General features: G+C 39.1%; 1 long non-coding RNA gene across 1 annotated transcript; it reads left to right on the forward strand.

Annotated features, from left to right (window-relative positions):
• The first annotated feature begins 9,433 nt into the window (after nt 1-9,433).
• LOC308089573 lies at nt 9,434-11,302 on the forward strand. The gene is made up of 3 exons (XR_013933523.1): nt 9,434-9,484; nt 10,859-10,900; nt 11,218-11,302. It is a non-coding gene; the product is annotated as an uncharacterized lncRNA (long non-coding RNA).
• The last annotated feature ends 8,768 nt before the right edge of the window (nt 11,303-20,070 follow it).

A 20,070-nucleotide genomic window follows, 5' to 3' on the forward strand; every position in this document is an offset into this window, starting at 1 on the left:
TTATCACCTTGAGTGCAAATGCCGGGAGGCCAGTAAGGAGAGAGTTACAATAGTCAAGTTTTGATATGACTTGTCTAATATAAGAAACACAACACCTCACCCTGCGAGGCATTGTGAGCTTGTAGATCTGCTATTTTCACAATATCTATCTGTGGAACCGAGTCAAACAAAATGGGTTGCCTTGGGCTCAGGAGAGCCTCATTAGTGGGGAATCCTGGACACCTGGGTGGGGGGATTACTCACCCTATTATATATGTCTGTCTCTACACTTTGTTTTGTCGTGGAATTCTGGATCAATCAGTAATTGATGAGGCAATAAGAAGTCGACACAATATTCTAGGTGGTGATGGTTATGCTTTAATGTAGATGATATCATGGGGAGAAGTACAATAACACTCATGTTGGTGGTAAGGTAGTTCAGCAGTGGTGTAAAGTAAGTACATTTACTCAAGTACTGTACTTAAAGGTAGGGTAAGTGATATTTTTTGGTTAAAACAAAAAGTATTTTGTTAAAAGGTTAAAATACTATATTCTGATAGTAATCATTGCTATAGAGTGTTTTTTCAGTAACAGATGTCTCCCTGTCTCTCCAGCTCTTTAATAAACAGAAAATACGTTTTTCGGTAGGTGTCAAAATCTCAGCCAATCAGGAGAAAGTACCCATTTTTAAGCTTAATTTGTATAGTGTTCCAGTTCCAATTTTGCCTGCTCATTTCTTAGTGTCATCACTTCCAATTTCACTTGTTTAATCTGTATCCTGATTGAGTTCTCTGTCCTGGTTGGATAAAATTGGAAATGAAACGAAAATGCATTTTCTGTTTAATAAAGAGGTGGAGAGACAAGGAGACTCCTAATACTGAACATACACTCTATAGCAATGAGTACTATCAGAATATAGAGCTATTTAACAATTATTTTAACCAACGCAAATCACTTACCCTACCTTTAAGTACACTTTTGAGGACATTTTACTTTACTAGAGTATTTCCCATTTTCAGTACTTTTACTTCTACTCCACTACATCTCAAAGGCAAATATTGTACTTTTACTCCACTACAATTATTTGAAAACTTTAGTTACTAGTTCAGATATAAATTATGATATTATGAAACATAAATTAACCACTTTATCCCTATTTTATACCGAGGCTATTTGAAAAAAGCAGATCTACAAGCTCACAACGCGTTGCATCGCGACGCGTTATGAGCTTGTAGATCTGCTATTTTCAAACATTTTAGTACTTTTACTATTGGTACTTTAAGTACATTTTGATGCCAATACTTTTGTATTTTTACTCAAGTAAATTTTGAATTCTGGACTTTTACTTGTAACAGAGTATTTCTATATTGCAGTATTGGTACTTTTACTTAAGTATAGAATGTGAGTACTTTTTCAACCACTGGGGATCAGACCAATAGTTGTACTGTAGCTGCTACGAGGACAAGCTGAACCATAACAATATTACGTAAGAAAGAGGTAAACATTGTGAAAATTGCCGATCTAGAAGCTCACAACGCCAGTTTGGCTATTGTGACAGCAAATTTTATATGTGGTGTCAAACTAAATGTCCTCAACTCCTACAATTCCAGCAGTTAGGGCCTAAACTTATTCCTAACCTTAACCTCAGTAAAACGAATACAAGAATACAAGAACCACTGGAGGCGAGCGGTCCTCGAAGAAAATTGGGGCGAGTGTGTTTTGGGGCGAGCGTTCCGGTTACCGAAAGGAAGACAGCATCCATGGCCTCCTGCCAAGGGCCTTCAGCACCCACCCTCTCTGACCTTTGAACTTCATCATGGGTTGATGTTGGCACCACATGTCCTGCATGCAGGGATCATCGCCATGCTGGCTTGTAGTCACATTTTTGTCCAAACACACACAGAGTTATGGGGGTCCTTGAAAATAAAAGGTTAGAAAACCACTGTCCTAGTGGACTCCTAATGTGCCATAGTGTCATAGTAAATGAAATAGCAGATCTACAAGCTCTCAATGCGCCGCATCGCGACGCGTTGTGGGATTGCAGATCTGCTATTTTCAAATATTTTAGTAGCCTACTTTTACTTTTGGTACTTTAAGTACATTTTGATGCCAATACTTTCGTACTTTTACTCAAGTCAATTTTGAATTCTGGACTTTTACTTGTAACTTGTAGTATTTCTATTTTGCAGTATTGATACTTTTACTTAAGTAAAGAATTTGAGTACTTTTTCCATCACTGCTGAAGCCACACCCACCAGACACTGACTGAGCTGCCAGGCTCACACAATGTCCAGGCTGTTATCTCTGGCACCACCTTCACCACCAGTGATCCCGACCAGGGGTGATTACGTGGCACCTTTTTCAGATAAAAACGTTTACTGAAGCCTGTAGGTTCGTGCAGGAGGACGCACAGCAGCAGGCGTTCCCACAAACGCTGATAGAAGTCGGGTACAAAACGGAGTGTTCGTGACCGAGTGGTTCTCAACCTTTTCAGGCCGTGACCCCCCAATATAATCATATATGAACTGGGGACCCCCCCCCCTCCCCCAATATAATCATATTTGAACTGGTGACCCCCCCCCAATATAATGTTATTCGAACTAAGTGGGGACCCCCCTGACAAGCACTTGGAATTGTTGAGGCATTAAATTTAGTTTGACTCAGTTCCACCGATAAATATTGTAAAAATAGCTGATCTACAAACGCGAGGCGTTGTGAGCTTGTAGATCAGCTATTCCCAAAATGTTTGCCTCTTTCTTACATTATTTGACCATTTGGTTTGACCAGTTTTTATAGTTTGTGGATTACTTTTGATGCAGTAATGGTCTTTTTTCTTTTCTTTTCATTTCTTATATTTTTTCTTTGGTATTAAAAAGGTCTTAAAAGTCCTTACATTGTCACTTTACTGTCATCCTTGGACCCCCCTGGGGGACCCCGACCCACAGGTTGAGAACCACTGGTCTTGTGCTGAGCTACAGTATATAAAGCTGAACCATCCTGTGTCTGCTACATTCTCATCCACCACAAGCATGAAGGCTGCTGTTACTCTGCTGCTCCACCTGGTGGTGCTGTTGTGTCTGTCCAGGACAGTGGTGGTTCAGGGAGACCAGTTAGACATCTGGGAGGAGCTGGCCAAGGCTGTCGACAGGATTGAAAGGCTGGAGACAAGGAATACAGGTAACATTAAAGTTTATTAGATGTTTCTACTGGAGACAAGGAATACAGGTAACATTAAAGTTTATTAGATGTTTCTACTGGAGACAAGGAATACAGGTAACATTAAAGTTTATTAGATGTTTCTACTGGAGACAAGGAATACAGGTAACATTAAAGTTTATTAGATGTTTCTACTGGAGACAAGGAATACAGGTAACATTAAAGTTTATTAGATGTTTCTACTGGAGACAAGGAATACAGGTAACATTAAAGTGTATTAGATGTTTCTACTGGAGACAAGGAATACAGGTAACATTCAAGTTTATTAGATGTTTCTACTGGAGACAAGGAATACAGGTAACATTAAAGTGTATTAGATGTTTCTACTGGAGACAAGGAGTACAGGTAACATTAAAGTTTATTAGATGTTTCTACTGAGAAGAACATTATGTGTGTAGCCTACTCAATCGTTTTCATTTTCTGTTTTTTTTTGTGATCAAGTTTTTATTATTTTATTTTATGTTAACAGGAGGCAGTGGTGTAAAGTAACTAAGTACATTTACTCAAGTACTGTAATTAAGTACAATTTTGAGGTATTTTTTACTTTACTGGAGTATTTCCAATTTTCAGTACTTTTACTTCTACTCCACTACATCTCAGAGGCAAATATTGTACTTTTACTCCACTACAATTATTTGAAAACTTTAGTTACTAGTTACTTTGCAGATTTAAATTATTACTTTATAAAACATACATTAACCACTTTAGCCCTATTTTATACCTAGGCTATTTGAAAATAGCAGATCTACAAGCTCACAACGCGTCGCGATGTGACACATTGTGAGCTTGTATTCTCTGCTATTTTCAAACATTTTAGTACTTTTACTTTTGGTACTTTAAGTACATTTTGATACCAATACTTTTGTACTTTTACTCAAGTAAATTTTTTATTCCGGACTTTTATACTTCTAACAGAGTATGTCTACATTGCAGTATCGATACTATTACTTAAGTAAAACATTTGAGTACTTTTTCCACCACTGGTTAACAGGTGGTTTGGACAAGTATGTCAGCTGCAAAATATATTTGACAACTCCAACACACATTTGATGTTTGTCACTGTCAAACAAGGGGTTCTTATTTGTCCCTTCAAATCGTGTTAATTCTCTGCTTGACGTGTGGCGTTGCTCTGTTTATATATTCACTGTATAAAAAGAGTACTTACATTAATGCAAATGTTTCAATGAATGTGTGATTACAGCATTAGAGAATGATGTGTCAGCTCTGTGGATGGTGAACACAGGTAAATGAATCTCACATAAACTTAAATAGATGGTTTTGCTGAGAATAACATTATGTGTATCCAGTCTTTTTCATTTTTTTTATCAAAGGAGCATTTCATCAATTTTTAACCTTGTGGAATGGTTAAAGAGCCCGCCTCGGAAACTGAAGGTCCCAGGTTCGATGTCATGCCTCGATCAGTAAAGTATAGTCGTCGACTAAAACTATGACGAAAAATGTTCGTCGACTACCTTTTTTCACTGAAGAAAACAAAATAAAAACTAAGCTATGATGCCTAAAACTAAGACTAAATAAATAACTACTACTACTCAACAAATAAAAACTAGACTAAAATGTTAGGGAGGGACTAGAGGAGAAGAGATCCAGTAGAACTAAAAGACAAGTCATTTTATGTTTTGTTGCGCTCGGGTGTTGCGCTCTGAAAATAGCAGATCTACAAGCTCACAACACGTCGTGCTGCGATGCGTTGTGAGCTTGCGGCTATTTTCAGCATGCAAGTTTCAGCATGCAACCAATCAGCCATTACGACGCCATCAAGGCACCGCCAAAATACATTTTAGTCGACTAAATCAACTGATTTAGTCGACTAAAATCTTATGATATTTAGTCGACTAAAACTAGACAAAAACTAAAACATTTCATATGACTAAAACTAAATGGAATTTTATTGAAACGACTATGACTAAAACTAAATCAGAATTTGGTGTCAAAATCAACACTACCGAGGAGTAGAAACCCTAATTATAATTAAGATGGCTTAGCTTATAATCTCCATCGATGATGTCATTGGTAGGCAGGTGTGTAGAAATTGTGGCATCTTTTTATGAGCACTAGTGAGGGCCAACTATATGAAGATAAGGTTGACAATGGGTGAAGTGCTCCTTTAATGTGTGACCTCACTCTGTTTATATTTGAGATGATTTAAACGACTCTAAAAGTTTCTATGAATGTGATTACAGTATTACAGAGCGATGTGTCAGCCCTGAAGAGAGACAACTCAGGTGAATTATATAAACTTTAATAGATGATTCTGCTGAGAAGGACATTATGTGTATCCAGTTCAGTGGCTTCATGCCCATTGACACTGAGGGGGCAATTGTATTTATTTATTTATTTATTTGTTGATTTATTATTATTTTACAGTAGGCTAGATATGTCATAGATCATACCACAAAACGTCACACACTCTTTCCCTTATCATAGTATTGGTTTATTCCAAAAGTGGTGCAACAACAAACAGGTTGCCTACTGTATGCGTACAATGCTGGCTACAGCTTCGGTGTAATCTTCAACACCAGTGGTGAAAAGTAACTAAGTACTGTACTTAAGTACAATTTTGAGGTACTTTTACTTTACTAAAGTATTTCTAATTTTCGATACTTTTACTTATACTCCACTACATCTAAGAGGAAAATATTATACTTTTAAATCACTTAATTATTTGAAAACTTTAGTTACTAGTAACTTTGTAGATTTTGATTATTATTACAAAACATACATTAACCACTTCAGCCCTATATGCATTTCGGCCATTTGAAAATAGCAGATCTACAAGCTCACAATGCGCCGCGATGCGACACATTGTGAGCTTGTAGATCTGCTATTTTCAAAAGATTTGTATACATTTGAAAATTTGTGAAATGGGACTGTTCTTTTTCATGGTCTCCTTATTGTGTGGCCCTGCTCTGTTTATTTGATTTGATTTAAAGTGTAATTCAAGTTTTAATTCATGTGTTTACAGCATTACAGAAGGATGTGTCAGCTCTGAAGACACAGAATTCAGGTGAATTCATCTCACATAAACTTTAATAGATGTTTCTGATGAGAATTACATTATGTGTATGCTGTCTTTTTGACACGTGATCTCGATCTATTTATATTTACTATATAAAGGTGTTATTTAAATGAATGTAAAATTTTTAATTCATGTGATTACAGCCTTGCAGAAGGACGTGTCGGCTCTGAAAACACAGAACTCAGGTGAATTATATAAACTTTAATCAGTGTTTCTGCTGAGAATAACATGTGTGTGACTTCGCTCTATTTATATTTACTATATGAATTAAATGAACGTTCAATTCATGTGTTTACAGCATTGCAGAATGACATGTCAGTACTGAAGACAGAGAACTCAGGTGAATTCATTTTTTTTACAGACGGTTCTGCTGAGAATAGCATTATGTGTATCCAGTGTCTTTTTCATTTTCTTCTTAATGTGTTGCCTCAATCTTTATATTTAGTATAAACAAATATTTAAATCAATGACTGTAAAAGTTTTAATTCATGTGATTACTGCCTTACAGAATGATGTGTCAGGTGAAACTGAGGGAGCAATTGTATTTATTTATGTATTAATGTATGTATGTATTTATTTATTCATTCATTCATTCATTTTCACAGCAGGCTATACTATTATATTGTGTTATGAGCATTTTATATCATGTTATGTCATTGATTATACCCCAAAACGTCACACACTCTTTCCCTAGACTAGAGCATTGGTTCTCAAAGTGGGGTCCGGGGACCCCCAAGGGTCCTTGGCGGGGTACCAGGGGGTCCCCAGCTAAATAAGTTAATATAGTGTCACAATCATTTCAACCACTTTAACCATTATTGTATACTTTGGCTATTTTTTTTTTATCTTGAAAATTTGCGCAAATCTTTGAATATATATATATTTTTTTAAAGGCAACATTTGTAACTCAAATCTTTGCCTCTCGGGGGGTCCCTGGAACAAAAATACATATAATTTTGGGGGTCCTTGACATGAAAAGTTTGAGAGCCACTGGACTAGAGGATTGGTTTCTTCCAAAAGTTGTTCAACAGCATATGCAGGCACAACCATAACAGCACAAATAATGCACGTGAAGTGATGTAAATAAATGGTACAGTATTTGCCCTAATGCAAAGTGGAAGATTACTGAGCTACACAAACGTGATTTAGTGAAGTTTTATGAATAAAAAGAATCCTTTCAAAGTCTTTGAATATATCATGTCATGCAGAAAATTGCATCATTACACGTCCCGGCTCCTGCTCCAGTCTTTTTCATGGTCTCCTTATTGTGTGGCCCTGCTCTGTTTATTTGATTTGATTTAAATTATAATTAAAGTTTTAATGAATGTGTTTACACAGCATTACAGACGGACGTGTCGGCTCTGCAGACACAGAATTCAGGTGAATTCATCTCACATAAACTTTAATAGATGTGTTACGACCCTGTTATGAGTCTAGGGCACAGGGAGTAACAAAACACGGTGGTATGGTGCAAAGAAAAGTGATTTATTTACATTAAGGTGATTTGACAAGATAATGGATGTTCAGAAAGGACCAAGACGTAGGGAGGCAGGGCAGTGCCAGTGATTACAAAAAACCTTTAAACTAACTCAGGTGTGTTAAAGCTTACCTAACTAATCTAATACAGAAATAAGGGAATAACCCAAAATAAACCTAACTTAACTTACTATACTAAATAGACTTACAAAATTGGCACATACCCTCTTACTAGTGTTTCTAGACAGCATATAGGTACCCTACATGTGTGCAGAATGTAGCCTCCCCAATCTTACCTTGCCTACCCTTGTCATAAGGTCAAACATGGTCTGAGAGAAATAACATATCCAAACCTGGACCTGAGAGAAACAGCATGTCCAAACCTGGACCTGAGAGAAACAGCATGTCCAAACCTGGACATGCCTAGATGCAAGGAGAGTCTTTTTTCTACACATGAACAACAGTCAGCTTATATGGAGGATGAGACAAGTCATGATTGGTCCACATTAACTTGAGATGTCCCCACCAATCGACCACATGGTAGCTGAAGGTGCTCTTTGATTGGCCCACCATGCTGGAGAGCCACGGACGAATGGAATGGACAGAGAACTGGATGCCATCAGCCAATCATAGGTCGGGAATGGCACACTAGATTTGCATAGAACAGGACACAGTCAGTTGTCTGGCATCACACACTAAACTTGGATAGGACAGGACACATTATATACAGTACATACCATGGGATGTAACAGATGTTTCTGCTGAGAATAACATTAATGTGTATCCAGTCTTTTTGACATGTGATCTATCTATCTATTTATATTTACTTTATAAATGTTTTATTTGAATGACTATAAAAGTTTCAATTCCTGTGTTTACAGCATTACAGAAGGATGTGTCGGCTCTGAAGACACAGAATTCAGGTGAATTCATCTCATATAAACTTCAATAAACATAAATATTATTATTCTCTGTTGTAGCTATTCTTCTTGGCAATACGTTTTATACTGTTTGTTTACCTTTAATCTAAATGGTGCCCTATTTGTAAGGACATTATTGCATTTCTGGGATGATGTTTTTCTTTTTCATCCCACAAATGCATGTTTCTTACAAAGGGACCCCCTTTATAAGAGAAATAGATAGGTTTTCCAACAGTATGAAAGTTATTGCCAAGAATCATTGTTACAACAGAGAAATATTCTACCAAACGTACATTTCTGATTTTTTTTGTTTTATGTTTAGATGGCTCTGCTGAGAATAACATTTTGACAAGACATGTTGTGCATCTAGACCAGTGGCATCACGGCCATTGACTCTATTCCATATTTAAAAAATCTGGAGTGCGATTTATTTATTTGTTTATTTATTGAATTTTACAGTAGACTACTATTATATTGTTTATTTTGAACATTTTATATGATGGTTCCCTCTAATCGTCCCCCATCAGAAGTTGTGGTTGCATTACACCCCAGATCCAGTGTCTCCTCGCCCTGTTTGTTTGATTTAAATGACTATAAAAGTTTTAATTCATGTGTTTACAGCATTACTGAATGACGTGTCGGCTCTGAAAACACAGAACTCAGGTGAATTATATAAACTTTAATCAATGTTTCTGCTGAGAATAACATGATGTGTATCCTGTCTGTTTGACATGTGACCTCGCTCTATATTTATATTTACTATTTACAAATATGAATTAAATGAATGTAAAACGTTCAATTAATGTGTTTACAGCATTGCAGAATGACGTGTCGGCCCTGAAGACAGAGAACTCAGGTGAATTAATCTTTAATAGACGGTTTTGCTGAGAATAACATTATGTGTATCCAGTTTTCATTTTCTTCTTAAAGGGATAGTTTACCCCCGAAATGACTTTTTTTATGGATTAGTCACCCCATGGAGACTTGAATTCATGGATTTTTTTTTCTTACATTCCTAAGCCAATAATTTGATGACCGACAGTGGTTCCGGTAGGAGACACAAAGAGTCTCCTTTGTATCTCCTACCGGAACCGGTAAATCAAAGTATTGACTTAGAAATGCAAGAAGAAAAAAATATATATCCATGAATTCAAGTCTCCATGGGGTGACTAATCCATAGGAAAAAAGTAATTATTTGGGTGAACTATCTAAATGTGTGGCCTCAATCTCTTTATATTTAGTATAAAAATATTCAAATCAATGAATATAAAAGTTTTAATTCATGTGATTACAGCACTACAGAATGGTGTGTCAGCCCTGAAGACACAGAACTCAGGTGAATTCTGTGGTCCCCCACATCTGATTTTTTTTGTGCCAGGGACCCCCAGAAGAGAAGATTTGTGTAAAAAAAAAAAAAATTCAAACACTTTCAAGATTTTTCAAAAATGTTCAAAATAGCAGCAAGCAAGGCACGAAGAGACTCACTGTGAGCTTGTAGATTCTTCTATTTTTTGAGAACCACTGTTCTAAAACACTGTTCTTAATCCTTATGACTTTCCTGAAAATGTATGTTGCTATATACTGTAAGCCTATATAGCTCAAATCTAAAATGACACAGATGCTTTCCCGGTTTAAAAAAGAAACTGTGATTTAGTGAAGTTTTATGAATAAAAAGAATCCTTCCAAAGTCTTTGAATATATTATGTCATGCAGAAAATTGCATCATTACACGTCCCGGCCCCTGATCCTTGTCTTTTTCATGGTCTCCTTATTGTGTGGCCCTGCTCTGTTTATTTGATTTGATTTAAATTGTAATTCAAGTTTTAATGAATGTGTTTACAGCATTACAGAAGGATGTGTCAGCTCTGAAGACACAGAATTCAGGTAAATTCATCTCACATAAACTTTAATAGATGTTTCTGCTGAGAATAACATTATGTGTATCCAGTCTTTTTGACATGTGATCTATCTATCTATTTATATTTACTATATAAATGTGTTATTTAAATGACTATAAGAGTTTCAATTCCTGTGTTTACAGCATTACAGAAGGATGTGTCGGCTCTGAAGACACAGAACTCAGGTGAATTCATCTCACATAAACTTTACTATCTATGTTTCTGCTGAGAATAACATGATGTGTATGTTGTCTTTTTGACACGTGATCTCGATCTATTTATATTTACTATATAAACAATGAATGTAAAACCTTTAATTAATGTGATTACAGCCTTGCAGAATGACGTGTCAGCCCTGAAGACACAGAGCTCAGGTGAATTCATCTCACATAAACTTTTAATAGATGGTTCTGCTGAGAATTATATTACTTGTATCTTTTTTAACGTGCAACCTCACTCTATTTGTATTTTTGAAATATATTATTTAAATTAATGTATGCTTTTCAATTCATGTTTTTACAGCCTTGCAGAATGACGTGGCAGCCCTGAAGACAGAGAACTCGGGTGAACTTTCAAAAAACAAACAAAAAATAATAATAATCTGAACGTTGTTTCTTCAACAGTCCAGTGACTTCAAACATGGTGAACACACCATTACTTCAAAGTGAAATGTTCTCCTATGTGTTCACAGACAGAAAGGTGGCTTTCTCTGCTGGACTGCAGACAAAAGCAGGATCGGTGGGACCCTTCGACACTGAAACCACACTGATGTTCAAAAACATACTGACCAACATCGGCCAGGCTTATGCCCCAAATACAGGTACTGACCCTTCTCACCTATACACAAACTCTATCAATGTACACACTGTACACATTAATGTCGGGGACCCCAGTTTGATATGCATTGGGCCCAATGACCCCCATGCAGAGCGTACAAATGGAACCAAATGGACCCTCTCAGAGTTACAGACCTGTAAGGGTCCATTTGGTTCCTAACTATCAATCATTTTGCTGGGGACCCCCTGGAACCCCCTAAGGGGATCCAGACATAATGTTTCCAATTTTCTATACTTTTACTTCTACTCCACTACATCTCAGAGACAAAAATTGTACTTTTAATCCACTACAATTATTTGAAAACTTTAGTTAGTTACTTTGCAGATATAGATTACTAGATTATTATATTATAAAACATACATTAACCACTTTAGCCCTATTTTATACCTAGGCTATTTGAAAATAGCAGATCTACAAGCTCACAACGCGTCGCATTGTAAGCTTGTAGATCTGCTATTTTCAAACATTTTTGTACTTTTACTTTTTGTACTTTAAGTACATTTTGATACCAATACTTTTGTACTTTTACTCAAGTAAAAGTTACGGACTTTTACTTGTAACAGAGTACCACTACTTCTACATTGCAGTATCGATACTTTTACTTAAGTAAAACATTTGAGTACTTTTTCCACCACTGAATGTGTGTTTGCTCTGCTCTGTGATGCAGGTGTGTTCACTGCTCCATGGAGAGGACTGTATTACTTCACATTCACTGCCTATGACGGCAGTGATAATGAGCGTATGGGCGTGAGACTGTACCATAACGGAGTGAGGATTCTGGGGAACAGCCACAACATGGACGTTGCAAATGTCCGTTTGTCTAACGCATTGATCGTAGAGCTACAGCAGGGAGATGTGGTTCACATGGCTCTGCCTGAGAACGCCACCCTCTGGGATAACCGCTATAAACAAACCACATTCACTGGTTTCCTGCTCTTTCCCATGTAGGGGAGCAACACTCCATACATGGGCAACTGGCTGCCCGGGGGCCACATGCGGCCCCCACCTTCACTTAATGCGGCCCACAGGTTAATATCCAAATACAAATTATTGATTTCAGCTGTTACAATTCCAAATGCAAACATGACCCGCTTTAATTACTTCAGTCTATATTAGTAGCTTAATTACTAGTATTAAAATGCTATTGTCTTTTTTATGTCTACTGTATTTAAGTTAATAAAGTTAACATAAGTATAACTAAATGCATTTGAAATAAATAAAAAAATTACTTTTCAGGATTCAAATTCAAAAATAGCTCAAAACGCATCGCACTGCGACGCGTTTTGAGCTTGTAGATCGGCTTTTTTTGCTACTTTTGGGTGACATAGAATGAATGGCCCTATAGTATATGCAATGTGGCCTTCTGGAGTGAGTGTGGAAATATAGTGGCCCTCTCCATCATCAATGTTGCCCACCCCTGACTTAATCCAACTAATCCATTTCATCCACAAACCATCCTCACTATTCGGTCACTACAGCCACAAGGTAGAGTGAACAAGGATGATCATCATGATTTGTGTGTATTTTAAACAAGCGTAGTGCTTTATGAGTTATCCAGTTAGACCTTGTATTGTGAATGTTTCTCATGTCTTAGTAAATAAAATACATCAATCAATCAATCAATGAGTCAGCACCCTCATTCAGCCACAAGGTAGAGTGAACAAGGATGAGTCAGCAGCACCCTCATACAGCCACAAGGTACAGTGAACAAGGATGAGTCAGCAGCACCCTCATTCCACAAGGTAGAGTGAACAAGGATGAGTCAGCAGCACCCTCATTTAGCCACAAGGTAGAGTGAACAAGGATGAGTAAGCAGCACCCTCATACAGCCACAAGGTAGAGTGAACAAGGATGAGTCAGCAGCACCCTCATACAGCCACAAGGTACAGTGAACAAGGATGAGTCAGCAGCACCCTCATTCCACAAGGTAGAGTGAACAAGGATGAGTCAGCAGCACCTCATTTAGCCACAAGGTAGAGTGAACAAGGATGAGTAAGCAGCACCCTCATACAGCCACAAGGTAGAGTGAACAAGGATGAGTCAGCAGCACCCTCATACAGCCACAAGGTAGAGTGAACAAGGATGAGTCAGCAGCACCCTCATACATTCACAAGGTAGAGTGAACAAGGATGAATCAGAACCCTCATACAGCTAGAAGGTAGAGTGAACCAGGATGAGTCTGCAGCACCCTCATATGGCAGGAAACACTTCCCTACTGACATCACGGACGCATCATTGAAGGGCAAGTAGATGAGGATAATACGCAAACAAACAAGATATATATATTAGACACATGCAAGCTTTGTAAAAACAGTTTGTTAACTTCCTCTCCATGGTATTGTAATCTAACTGCACAGTACCTTTTACAACCAACAGGGGGTGATATGATTCCATTACAATTATGTAGGCCTACTTCTGACTTTTACACATACATACACACGTCACACACACACACACACACACACACACACACACACACACACACACACACACACACACACACACACACACACACACACACACACACACACACACACACACACACACACACACACACACACACACACACACAGCAGTTCCCCCTCAGCCACTTGCATTGCAACATGAAACATCAAACCATCTAAAAAAAAACATAATAAAAAGACCAAAACTAAAACACAACATTGACAAATATTTTAAAAACAAAACAATCTGCATGACGTGCAATTCATCCAAAAGTTACCAGCACGGCACATAGGTAAATAGGTTTAAAACGTTACCAGCGCAGTTTAGTAAAGAGCTGTTGTGCATTTCAAAAGCGCAATTACATCATGTAAAGTAGGCCTACAACCATCTGATGTGCAGGTCACAGGGAAAGGAAATGGCAATTCCATCTGACGATCCAACAGGGATGTAGGCTCTCAGTCCCAGGAGGGTAAAACAGATCGCTCAGTTAGTCTGCCCTTTCTGGGAGGCAGTTTTCTATTCCAAAGGCAACATTCTGTGTGTGTGTGTGTGTGTGTGTGTGTGTGTGTGCGTGTGCGTGTGCGTGTGCGTGTGCGTGTGCGTGTGCGTGTGCGTGTGCGTGTGTGTGTGTGTGCGTGTGCGTGCTTGCGTTTGACCCAGGCCAGAACAAAGGAAATCATTTCATTTTGTTGAATGAAATTAAACCTGACTTGAGTGCAGATCAACCATTCACAACAACTCAAATGAGTACAAAAAATACAAAAATTATGTTCCATTAATTGATTTTAGAAATATTTCAAAAATATCATCAGTGCCAAAAAGTAAAATGATAAAACAATACCTCCCACTGCTTTAAAGTGAATACATTTTATTGACACGGAAAATATTGTAATATATGACTTAATCATGAAATCTTGAAATCCATATTTCTTAATAACTATACATGAAGAGTCATAATGGATTGTGGCTGCAATGTAACACCACACACACACACAACACACACGTCTTTCTAATCCGATTGTTCCGGCAAAGTAAACTGGATGTAAAATTGCAATCAGATACTAATTCAATTACTAGTGCAATTATTGTCTCCGCCAGGCCGAAGGCATGGCGAGAGAGTATGTTTTACCCCTTGTCCGTCCGTCCGTGTGTGTGTCCGTGTCCGTGTGTCCGTGTGTCCGTCTGTCCGTCTGTCCGTCTGTCACCAGCTAATCTCCGGCACCGTTGGCCCGGTCGCTCCGAAACTGTGCACACACACTCCCTGGATGCCAATTCAGAACTTCTGCCCCAAATCTTTCACATGGGCCTGTTATAGCGCCACCAGGAGGCCGATTTGTGCAAAACCCATTTTTTTATATTACTCCTACAAATTTTATCCAAACATCATGCAAATCAGTACACAGTATCACTATAGTCATGTGATCAACACGGATCTGTCCAATTTCCCATATTCTATCCTCATTGCCTAAGGTTGGCTTCCAAAGTTTGCAGGATTTGTCAGTTTTGAACAAAAAGCCTCAAAGTATACACACAGCTTGCGATTTCCGTGAAATTTCACACGCACATTCCCACTAGGCCGAGGAAGAAATGCCACCCTTCTCACATTGGCCTGTTATAGCGCCACCAGCAGGTCTAATTTAGCAAAACACATTTTTGGAACAAAATGCCTCAAATCATGAATGCAGTGTCAATGCAAGAATAAATGGCACGGTTGGCACCCTTTTCACATTGGCCTATTATAGCGCCACCAGGAGGCTAGAATAACGTACCTGACCTGGCGGAGACCTGTGCTCCGAGGAGCACTTTTTCTAGTTTCCATCTGTGGTGTGTCCTCTTACCCAGCGCTGCATGCTGGAAACCAACACAACCACTGCAGAATGAGACGGGAAGGGAAGAGAGCATTTTCTCCAAACCTCATGCAAATCGGTACACCTTATCTTGGTTGTGAATTGTGATCAAACAGCCACAAACGCTATTTGTGGAGGATTGATCGTCTAGTCAGTAAGAATACTCTGAAAATTCTTGCAGGGGCCCTCATTCAAGGTCATTATGATTATGCATGCACTTCATGGTATCACAACACCTCCAAGGCCTTAAAAACAAGGCTCCAAACATCCCAAAACAAACTTGTAAGGCTACTTCTTGGCCTCAATCACAAAACCCATCTAACCCCTGCTCATTTTGCTAGGATTGGATGGCTTAGGGTTGAGGACAGAGTACAGCAACTTCCAGCCTGGTCTTCAAGATACACCACAACATTGGGATCCCCCTGTATTTGTCAAAATACTTCCAAAATGTTAATGAAGTCCATGATCATAACACCAGAGGCAGCTCCACAAATCATGTTCAACCCAGATTTGGCTCAACTAAGGGAATGAACTCGTTCTCATGCTATTCATCAAAAATGTGGAATGCCCTACCAAAAGGAGTAAAGGAGTGTAAAACCCTACTCACTTTCAAAACTGCCCTAAAGATACACCTTCAGGAGGCTGCAATTCGAAAATGGCCCCTGTCTAAGTCTTAACCTACCCCCCCTACCCCCCCCCCCCCTCTTTCATTTTCCTCTTTTGTATATATATTTTTTCTCTCTTCATACCAGTAACCTGAAAGCTGATTGTATGACATTCTGTATAGTAGTGTGTATATCTGTCTGTCTCATCATGATTTGTGTGCATGGGGTTCTCATCTTAAACAAGCTGCGTGCTTAACTGAGTCTTCCAGTTTAGTAGACCTTGTATTGTGAATTTTGTACTTCCATGTACTGTGATTCTCATGTCTTACTAAATAAAAGTACATCAATCAATCAATCAATCAATCAAGAAGTATCATATTCCATTATGATTGGCTACGATTGGCTTCCAAACTTTGCAGGAGTGGCTCATTTTGCACAAAATGCCACAAATCATATACACAGCGCCTGATTGCTGTGAAACTATGCACACACACTGACTGACACAGTAGACACCAGGTTTTTGACATCGGCCTCATGGTGGCGCTACAACAGGCCACTTCACGTTGTTGCCAATAGAGCACCGAAGTCCTGACGTCACTACCAGTAGAGGGCGCTTTTCGCAGGTTCGTGGCTTTACTTTTTGTGTTGATATCCTCATTGGGGAATCTTAGATCGCTTAGATGTTTGGAGTTCTGTTCTTATATGACGTGATCTAAGATTCCCAAATGGGGATTTCAACAAAAAAAAAAAAAGCCACAAACCCGTGAAACAGCGCCCTCTAGTGGCAGTGACATCAGACTTCAGTGCTCTATAACTCTTGAACCGTAGGATTCTCTGGATTCGTTGGATCCTCACTCTTCATACAGGCCCCGGTCATTTGCGCCATTTTGCGTTTTCTTCTAAACATACTTTCTGGTACTACTCCTACAGATTTTGTCTGCGCAATGTTTCCGGGTGTAATGGAAACGGGTGCTCAAGAGCATATTTCTGACTGTCTCTATTCACATAGGCATCCTCCTTCCCCAAGTCTCACGGTCTGCCTCGTTCATAACATCTTCATTGGGCCGGTGGGAGGACCGGTTGTCCCCAGTCACCAGACATTTCTATAGCCTATAGTATACCATTGGACATGATAGAGGTTGTTGTTAGTCCTTTAAAAATAGGAGGGGACAGAAACCGGTTACTTTTACATTTAGTCTGTTGCATCATTTATCTGATGCAACTCATTTATGAAGTTTCATGAATGAGTTCTTTTTCTGTTTGTATCCAGAACGTCACCCAATACCGAACAAACCCCAGCCCACAGCCAAATAAATACAAAATGTATTTTATCAATTTTTTGTCATGTAAATTCACTGTCTGGTCTGGAGGTAATTGTTCAGTGTCTAGACTATGTTGTGGCACCCTCTTGTTTGTTGTAGCACAGACTAGTTAGACCATGGGATGGAACTCGGGTGCAGACAGAGATGTCCCGCTTTGTGCTGGACAGTCCCACACTTCCATGACTTTTTCATGCGTCCCACAGATTGAGACGCTGTTGTGACTGGCAGGCACCAGTGTTCAAATGCGCATTTTTACATACATGAAAATGCATGGTTTGTGTCCGCTCTGAACGACAAGCGTGTACACGCACACGCACACGCACACGCACACGCACGCGCGCACACACACACACACACACACACACACACACACACACACACACACACACACACACACACACACACACACACATCAAGCGGTCCATCAAGCGTCCAGGGTTATTGTACTCAACTAAAACTAACAAAATAACCAAATCTAGAAACATTTTAGTTAAAAATTAAAAGGAGGCTTTAAAACTGTAACTTAACTGAAACAATTTTGTGTATTTGCAAATACTTTTGCAATAAATGGTACATGGTCTTGCAATAGAGACCATGTACGCAGGAACAAGGGCCAAGGTGGTGACCCCAGATGGCAACAGCGAGGAGTTCGACATCCTGGCTGGGGTAATGCAAGGGGACACCCTCGCCCCCTTCCTCTTCATCATAGTCCTGGATTATGCGCTCAGGAAGGCCATCAGTGGACGAGAGCACGATCTTGGCTTCACTCTAGCACCAAGGAGGTCGAGACGACACCCCACAGTAGTTCTGAATACAAACTATAGGCTATAAGGGTCCATTTGGTTGCATTTAGACTAGGTAAATGAACTATAGGCTATAAGGGTCCATTTGGTTGCATTTAGACTAGGTAAATGAACTATAGGCTATAAGGGTCCATTTGGTTCCATTTAGACACATGAAGTAAGGAATAGCTGGATTGGAGATCCATTCACATGGAGCATCAAGAGACTTGACAGCAAAGGGTCAGGAGGATGAGCTACAGATGCACAGCACACTGACCCTAACATCTGATGCAACATTACGACAGTAATAAATGAAGGGAAGTTTGGAGCTCTCTGCTGAACTCTGGATAAGCGGTTGAAAATGGACGGACAGACGGACGGACGGACGGATGGACAGACTGACGGATGCAACAGCATGAAACTGATGCAGTCTCTCTCTCTGTCTCAATGAATCATGGTTAAAATGGAGTTTGAAGTTACAATGGGTTTGTATAGGAAAGGGGCGTGTCTGATAAAATGAATATCAAATATCTAAATACTGAATCAAGCAACTTAAAAGTGTCTGGGTGAAACACAAAAGCCAAAGTAGCCAAAGTTAAAATGACCCCAAACATGTTTGAAAGTGAAATATCCCTTTATGTAGTTCATGAATAGTTAGCTGTAGCATACTATTTGTAATCTTCTATTTATTCTAAAACATGTTAATTGACCTGTCCTTTGTCTATGAAAGTAAATTAATATGTATGGTTCCTAGTAGGAACCATACATATTAATTTACTTTCATACTTACATTGTGTTAATTGCCAACCCTTACCTGTCTTTTGTCAAGGAACCACACATCTTTATTCATTTTCATACTACAACTGGCCACTATCTGTCTCTTGTTCAGGAACAACAGCGCATCTTTATTTCAATTCAAATGGACCCTTTGCTAAGCCCCACCCACTCCACTCTGTCAGACCAAGGTCTGGCAACTCTGCTTGTCACCCATGAATCTCTCAAGAACAGCTTCTGCACTGCGTTGGAATCTGTCGGGGAGGTTCGTCATAACGAGTGCGCATTCAGATCAGGAAGTAGGCCGCGCTTTACCCAATCACATGTAGTGGGCGGGATTCACATGTCCGTCGATCTTTCCCCCTCGAAACAAACCGAAACTAATTTAACAATAGCGTCCGCGGAGCAGACAAAACCACGGAAATATATTCACATTTTAACTTACTCTTTCATCATAGAAACAAGTGGGCTTATAACCAAAACGATCCATGTTCTCTGGGAGAAGTGGTGTTAGTGTTCCGTGTAGAAATATTGTTAGTGGGAATGAAAACATAGTCGCACCAACCGGAAGTGATGCGCTGAAGGCGCATCACAAACACCGGTTTCCTTGTGCTCTGGTGTTACGTTATCGTCCGCCCAGAGCCAACAGACATAGAACAAACAGCAGAGGGCGCTGTTTTTCATTTTCAGTTGGCGATGGGTTCCCAGATTGGTCACCCATTGACTTACATAAATGACAGCTTTTACCCATTCAAATAATCGATCATTTCAGGAGCAAGAGCTTCAAAATCTCTTCTAAATCTGTAGTCAACAAGGCCTTTTAGTATGCTATGCACAGGAAAATGTGCATGACATTATTTCAATAAACTAAAAACACGGGAGATATTAGAGGGAGAAATAGTCATGGATACACGACGGTCGTCTGTCACGAC

Source organism: Gymnoscopelus braueri (genome assembly GCF_963280865.1).
Source record: "Gymnoscopelus braueri genome assembly, chromosome: 1".
Classification (NCBI taxonomy): domain Eukaryota; kingdom Metazoa; phylum Chordata; class Actinopteri; order Myctophiformes; family Myctophidae; genus Gymnoscopelus; species Gymnoscopelus braueri.